Genomic DNA, 7,736 nt, shown 5'->3' with positions numbered 1-7,736 from the left:
CAAAAATTTATCACATTTTTGGTAGGAATTCTTGTTTCGCTTGCAAAATCCACAATTCAACTCCAAATTCAATTTTGAAAATGCCACTATGCTCCTAGGGACTAGTACTAGCTATAGTATAAACTTGGATTCAATCTATGACAAAGGAATATGGATCATGATCCATGTACCTTTGTGTCAAAACTTGCCAAAATTTGGTAGTTCACTAATCCCACCTATATGGTTTTTATGTCATTTGGATTAGTTTAGGTTACCCATAAGTCAAACCCTATGTCTTCTAGATGGTTTTTGGTCTTGAAGGGCTTTTGACCCCCTTTTGTCCCCCTTTTTGAACCTATTGGCTACTTTATTTTTGGAAGTTCTGTTTGCAATGCTCTCTGCTAACCATACAAGCTTGTATGATATATCCAAAAAATAAAAAAAGGTACATGGATGGCTATCCAGGTTCTATCAGATCTGGATTCCAAATTTGGCTTGATGATTAATAAAAATATCAGTAGTCTATTCCACATTTTTGTTATAGATTCAAAAACTTTTTAACAATCAAAATAATTTTTGTGTATGTCCTACAATTTTTGACTTTTTTACAAATTTTTGCTATGGTTCCCTTTGAAAAAGTTGTTCTAAATGTTGTCATCTAGCTACTTTTCAAATCTTAGCCATAGACGATCAAAAGGTACACTGATCATGATCCATTTTTGATAGCATTTTGGCATGAAACTTGGTCAACAGAATGTTTATGCTTGTAGAGGCCATTTCTAACCCCTTTTAGGATTTGGATCTCTAAAAGTTGAAAAATTCCAGTTTTTGTGCGGAACTTTTCAACCCAATTTGATGGTAAAGGTTGCTACTTAACTACTTCTAAGTGCTAAATGAATCTTGGAATAAAAATAAACACATGATACAAAATTGAAACTGAAATGTATGATGGAGCAATACTTTCAAAGCGTCAAGAAAAAATCAGAATGAAATGGCTTTTGTATCTCACTCACAACTCTCTATGCCTATCTAGAGTAGATGTAGCAAGTCATCGACTTCTAACCTCTACAAAGCACTAAACCCCGTGTCTTGTTTCTAGATTGCTAAGGTGTAAATGCAACAGATATCAAAATCTAAAGATAAGAAGGCTACGACAACAACTAGGTCACTCACCACCTATCCCCAACAATGGCGCCAATGTTGGCGGGTTGCCGCAATCGGACATCTACAGCATAGCTTTCTGGCATTAACATAATGTCAATACTCACAGAAGCGACTCGGATGGGGCATGGAGACTCTTTGAGGGTGTCAACCTCAAGAAGTGAACCTACAAAACAAAGCTATCTATATCACTAGTAAATCTAGCACTCTCTATTCAGGCAATCTGCTTATGTCTTATCTCACTGCTCTCGATCATCATGCCATTTTTTCACTTGAATGGACTCGAAATGCAACAAAATTTTAGGAGGAGGCTTGCAAGGCCTAGGGTCACTATCTTATTAAGTCTAGTCTTAAACCGGCAAGGTATGAAAATCACAGTCTATCATGATCAAGGTTATAACTTCAAAACAAAACTATCCAGAAAGCTTGCCCTATGGTCTAGGAACACTCTCCTTTGGTCAAAATTGTAAAAAACTAACCATTTATGCACTCAAAACAATAGACTTATCTTGCATTCAGGCAGTTGCAAACCACATCAAAATTGTCAAAAAACAACCATTTATGCACTCAAAACAATAGACTTATCTTGCAGATAGGCAATTGCAAACCACATCAAAATTGAGAATGATTACACTTAACTTAAAGAGCACAAGACAAAGACCATAATGCAGTTGTCAAAAAGGAATTTGGATTACCAGAGTCCGAGAAAATTTTTTTATAGAGTGCTTTAGTCATATGCTCAAAAGCTCTCCAAAACTTTTGATAATGATACAAAGATTGTGTTCAAACTTAAAAATTTGAACTTTACCTAAGTCTCTTTTGGCCAGTGGCTGGCTTATAAGGCTCAAAAATCAGGACAAATATTACAACTCAGATCTTACAAAGACATGGCTTAGTAACCATCGAGCTCAATAATTATAGTTCCTCGTTTTACAAGGATTACTTGGAAAAAATAATAAGATTACAAAAAATAGTGGCTTTGTGAAGAGGTGACTGACTAGAAGGGTGCCCGTTTGGTCCATCTTCTAATACTTATGTTTTGTAGACCTCTTATCTTGAGTTAGTGAAGAAGAAGAAGTACAATCATTTGCCTCCATCTTTGTGTGTGTGTGTGTGTGCGCGTGCACGCGTGCGTGCTTGAAAGAGCTCAAGATCTCTCCTTCTCTATCTCTTGACATGGTGTTAGAGCTTGGTTGTGCTTGGAGTAGCAAGCAAGAGCATCCTAGGAAGCAACATCAGTATTCACGGGAGCCATTGTCAAACAATCTCTAATTGAGGTGATTCCTTTTGGATATTGTGCATCTCAAGATTCTATGCAATTCTTTGGACTGCAACTATGTAGGCGCATTTCCATTTTGAGCATGTTCTGACACCCATTTTGGAGTTAGAGGACGTTCACATGTAGAAACATTAAAGTTCGGGATTCTACATATCTGCATATTGGTGGTGCAGAAAGCTTTGGTTTGGCTGTAGTGTGCACAAATACTATTTAGCACGGTGAAATGTATGTATGTACGTAGATTGTGGTTACAAGTGGTAATTGAATATGTTTACTAAGCTGCTCAGAGACTCGATGAAGGGTTGAAAACATGTCGCCCAACAAATATGATGGACTTAAATAGATTGTCAGTGATAAGATGGACAAGAACAACTTCCATTTTGGAAGTTCAAAATGACCAGTTTCCTTATGGAAAAAGGTTATTACCATTACTAGAGAAAGGTGTGAGTGTTGCACAAATGAAAACATTTAAAGTTTGGAACAAGGGGGCTCAAAAGGTCATGTATTGGATGAGTGTGTAAGACACTATGATTTGGCATATACAAGATTCTCATACCCCTAAGGAAACTTTATTGTCATTAGATGTGACCAACACAAAGGAAAGGAAGCTGCAATTGAAGACTAAGCTAAATACCGTGTCGAAGAAAAACTTGTTCGTAAATGACTATTCGCACATAAGAGGTGTATAGTTGTTAGAAAGGCAATATTCTTTAGACATGTTGTAAAAGTATGCTATGGCTGATTGTAAGCCAATTTTAATAACCTTGAATTAAAATTTGAAGTTGGGAATTGTTCAGGTCAAGTGCTTGAGAATGCTACCATGTATAGGAAGATTATGGGCAACTTGATCTACTTGGCTATCTCACGTCCAGACTTGAGCTACATTATTGGAGTGGTGAGTCAGTTTATGCAATCTCCTAGGAAACCACACTTGGATGCGATGAGGTGTACTTTGTGCTATGTGAGTGCTACTTTGGATTATGCACTCTTTTTAGGATTGGTGTGGAGTGGCAACTCTATGGCTACACAGACGCGGATTAGGTTGGTAGTGCATATGATCACAGATCTACCAACGACTTCATTTTTTACTTGGGAGTGCTGCTGTCACATGGAGAAGCAAGAAGAAACCTACAATTGCTCTTTTGAGTATAGAGGTAGAGTACATGGGTGTTGTAGTGGCGGCATGTGAGGTAGCATGGCTGGGATTACTACTTCACGACTTTGAAGTACAAGTACAAAGGCCGGTTTTCATCTATTGTGACCACCTTATTAGCATACAATTGAAATGAAACCCAATTTTTTGTTGGGGTATAAAGCCCAATGTGGTCGCCCAGGTAAGTGGGCGGGCTGCCAGATATGTACACATATTCTTTTGTAAAAACCTAATAAGAACTCACTATGCTCTACACATTACAGTAGAGCGAGTTCACCATATCGTCGTGCTCTTCTTCTCGCACTCTCTCTCGCGTCGCACTTCCACTCGTACTCCTTCAACTGGTATCAGAGCTCAGATCGAGGCTCGAGGCAGCACTGCAGGAGGCTAGAGTCACCAGCTCAGATTGGAGTGAAATTTGTAGAGTGCGCAGGTGATGGAGAAGGTAGGAAAGAAGACTACACACACACACCAACACACATCGAGACACACACACACACACAATTGTTACCCTGTAGCAGCCATTCAACGAGCTGCTCTTCTCTTCTTCTCTTTTTTAAACTATTATCCAAAGTATATTTACAACATAGTATAGTCAGTGTCCAGCCGCCCATAGCACAATGGACATATTCTTTAACACTCCCCCTCAAGCTCAGAGTGAGCTTGCATATGATGGATTCCCAATGCTTCACGAAGGTAGCAAAACTTCTCCTTTCCAAGAGCTTTTGTGAATATATCCGCAACTTGATCATTTGTCTTCACATACACCAAATCAATCTCATTTACCAAAACTTTTTCTCTAATGAAGTGATAATGTACCTCAATGTGTTTAGTGCGAGCATGGTAGACTGGATTCTTTGCCAACATGATGCTGCTAATATTGTCACAATATATAATGATACTGTCAAGATAGTCAAAACCAAATTCTACCATAAGCACTCTCAACCATGACTCTTCACATGCTGCCAAAGCTGCTCCACGATATCCAGCTTCTGTACTTGATAATGCTACAGTTGATTGCTTCTTGCTACTCCAACTTATCATACCATTGCCAATGGAAAATACATAACCACTTGTAGATATTCTATCCATAAAATCTCCTGCCCAATCTGCATCTGTGTAACCATAAAGACAAAGCTTCCCATTCTTTTCATAAAACATTCCATAACTGACAGTGGCTTTCACATATCTCATAATCCGTCTCACTGCATCAAGATGACTTTTACATGGATTTTGCATGAATTGACTCACAACACCCACTGCATAACTCAAATCTGGCCTTGTTATTGTCAAGTAAATAAGGCTTCCAACCATCTTGCGATACATAGTGACATCCTCAATGTAATGTCCATCATCAAACAACTTCACATTTTGATCAAGAGGTGTATCAACCGGTTTGCACGCTGTCATTCCATACTTCTCAAGCATATCCAACGCGTATTGTCTTTGTATCATCCAAATTCCTGATTAAGTATTGACAATTTCAATTCCCAAGAAATATCTCAACTCACCAAGGTCCTTCATGTTGAATTCTCTCAACAAACTCTTCTTGACATGCAAAATTTGCTCAGCATGACTTCCAGTGAGAATCAAGTCATCAACATAGATAACAATAACGACGATCTCTCCATCAACATGCTTCAAAAATAATGAGTGATCAGCAGTAAATTGTTTAAATCCAATCTTCTTCAAGAATCTGGTTATCTTTTCACACCAAGCTCTAGATGCTTGCTTCAAACCATACAATGCTTTCTTCAACTTACACACATAATATGGAAACTCTGGATATTGATAACCCTCTGGCTGTATCATATAAACTTCTTCTTCCAAGTCACCATTCAAGAATGCATTATCCACATCCATTTGCCATAACTTCCAACCGAACATACTTGCCATTGCTATCACCAATCTGACTGTTGTCATCTTTGCAATTGGACTAAATGTCTCATCATAATCAAGACCTTTTGTTTGTGCATAACCTTTAGCAACAAGCCTCGCTTTGTATCTTTCCACACTACCATCTAACTTGCACTCGACTTTGTATACCCATTTTGAACCAATTGCTTTCTTTCCACTTGGCAAGCGAACCAAATCCCAAGTGTCATTCTTCACAAGAGCATCCATCTCATCATCCATAGCTGACTCCCATTCTGATTTTCCAATTGCCTCTTGAAAACATGTAGGCCCTTTATGTTGCACACGTGAAACCATGTATGCATAATGTGTACGCATGTAACCATTGTATGTCAATCTATCAACTGGATAACGCACCCTCTCTGATCTTCTCAAATGTGGTGCACTCTTCTCTTCAACTCTTGCATATGGGGGTACATATTTCTCAATATGCTTACTGCCAGGTATCCTCAAATGTGGTAAACCATGCTCTTCATCGAGGCTTTCATCTCCAGAACTCTCTTCAACCACTTTCTTCTTGCCTTTCTTGTCTTGCTTCTTATCTCGCAAACGACCGCTCCATGGGTTGACACTTCCTGTACTCTCCTCTGCCATATGTGGTCCTGAAATAGTTCTTGTTGATGGTCCTGGCTTATCAACAACATGAAGCACATTTTCTTGCTCTTCATACTCATCTTCTATCATCACTGGCTTTGGTTTATACCATGGTTCATGCTCACAAAATCTGACATCTCTACTGACATAAACTTGTCTTGTGGTAGGATCATAGCACTTGTAACCTTTCTTTTCAACTGGGTAGCCCAAGAATATACACTTCACTGCCTTTGGCTCCATCTTCTTTCTTGCTTCATTTGGCACATGAACATAGCAAACACATCCAAAAACTTTCATGTAGGAAACTGTTGGCTTGATCCCATAAAGTCTCTCATAAGGTGAAATTTCATGAATGGCAGCTATTGGTGTTCGATTCATAATGTGTATTGCTGTATGAACTGCTTCAGCCCAATATGTTAATGGCATATTCATCTCATTCATCATGGCTCTTGCAATCTCTGCTATGACTCTATTCTTTCTCTCAGCAACTCCATTTTGTTGTGGTGTGTATCTGCAAGTAATCTGTCTTCTTATGCCTTGTTCACGTAAGTAATCATCAAAACTGTGTGACATGTACTCTCCCCCTCCATCTGTACGTAGGCATTTAATTTGACAACCATTCTCTTTCTCAACCATAACTTTGAACTCCAAGAATACCTCAAATGCCTCTGACTTTGCCTTTAGAAAGTAAACCCATGTCATTCTGCTGTAATCATCTGTGAATGTGATAAAATATCGACAACCATTTGGTGTAGCATGATCACAAGGTCCCCAAATATCTGAATGAACAATTTCCAAAGGACTTTGGCTAATTCTCCCCCTCTTTGGAAATGGTAAACGAGATTGATTTCCAAATTGACAAGCTTCACAAACATGATCAAAATTCAATCTACCAAACTTTGGTAATCCACGTACAATTTGATTTGATTGCATATGCTTTAATCTTCTAAAATTGACATGACCAATCCTCTTATGCCATAACTCTGCCCAATCATCTTGAGTGACTGATTTGTTTGCATACATACCACTGTGTAAACATGGATCTCCAGCTTCCAATGAGAACAAGCGACCTTTCTTTCTTCCACGTGCCAATATCTTGCCTGGTCTGCCTTTGTGAAACTCCTCTATGAAGCAGCCATAACGATTAAAACGGACTTGCAACCCTTGATCTGTCATTTGTCCAACTGATGCTAAATTCTTTGTGACTGAAGGCACATATAGAACATCTCCCAATGTGTTGTATGTCCCGTCTTTTTCTAGCAATGGAACTGAACCAACATGCGTAATCCGATGCATAGTATCATCACCTGTAGCAACAAACTCATCCTCTTCTAACTTCTCTTTTTTGTCAAACCATTCACCATGATATGTCATATGATTTGTGGCACCACTATCTAAATACCAATCATCTGTATGATGTGGCTCCACCATGCTTCCAACAACATGCTCCATAGGAAATAAATGTCCACTCGACCTATTGTCATATATATTTTGATCATGAGGATTGTATCCAACAAAGTTTCCTCCATGTTTTCCATAACCTCGGCCTCTTCCACCACGATCACGATTTTGATTTAGCCTTGTGTAACATTCTCTTTCAAAGTGACCATAAATGCCACATCTGTTACAATATCCATCTCTTTGAGGATGTACAAA

The sequence above is a fragment of the Adiantum capillus-veneris genome, chromosome 18 (genome assembly GCF_014529385.1).
Source record: "Adiantum capillus-veneris isolate H3 chromosome 18, ASM1452938v2, whole genome shotgun sequence".
NCBI classification, from domain to species: Eukaryota; Viridiplantae; Streptophyta; class Polypodiopsida; order Polypodiales; family Pteridaceae; genus Adiantum; species Adiantum capillus-veneris.
Note: the sequence above shows the minus strand (reverse complement) of the source record.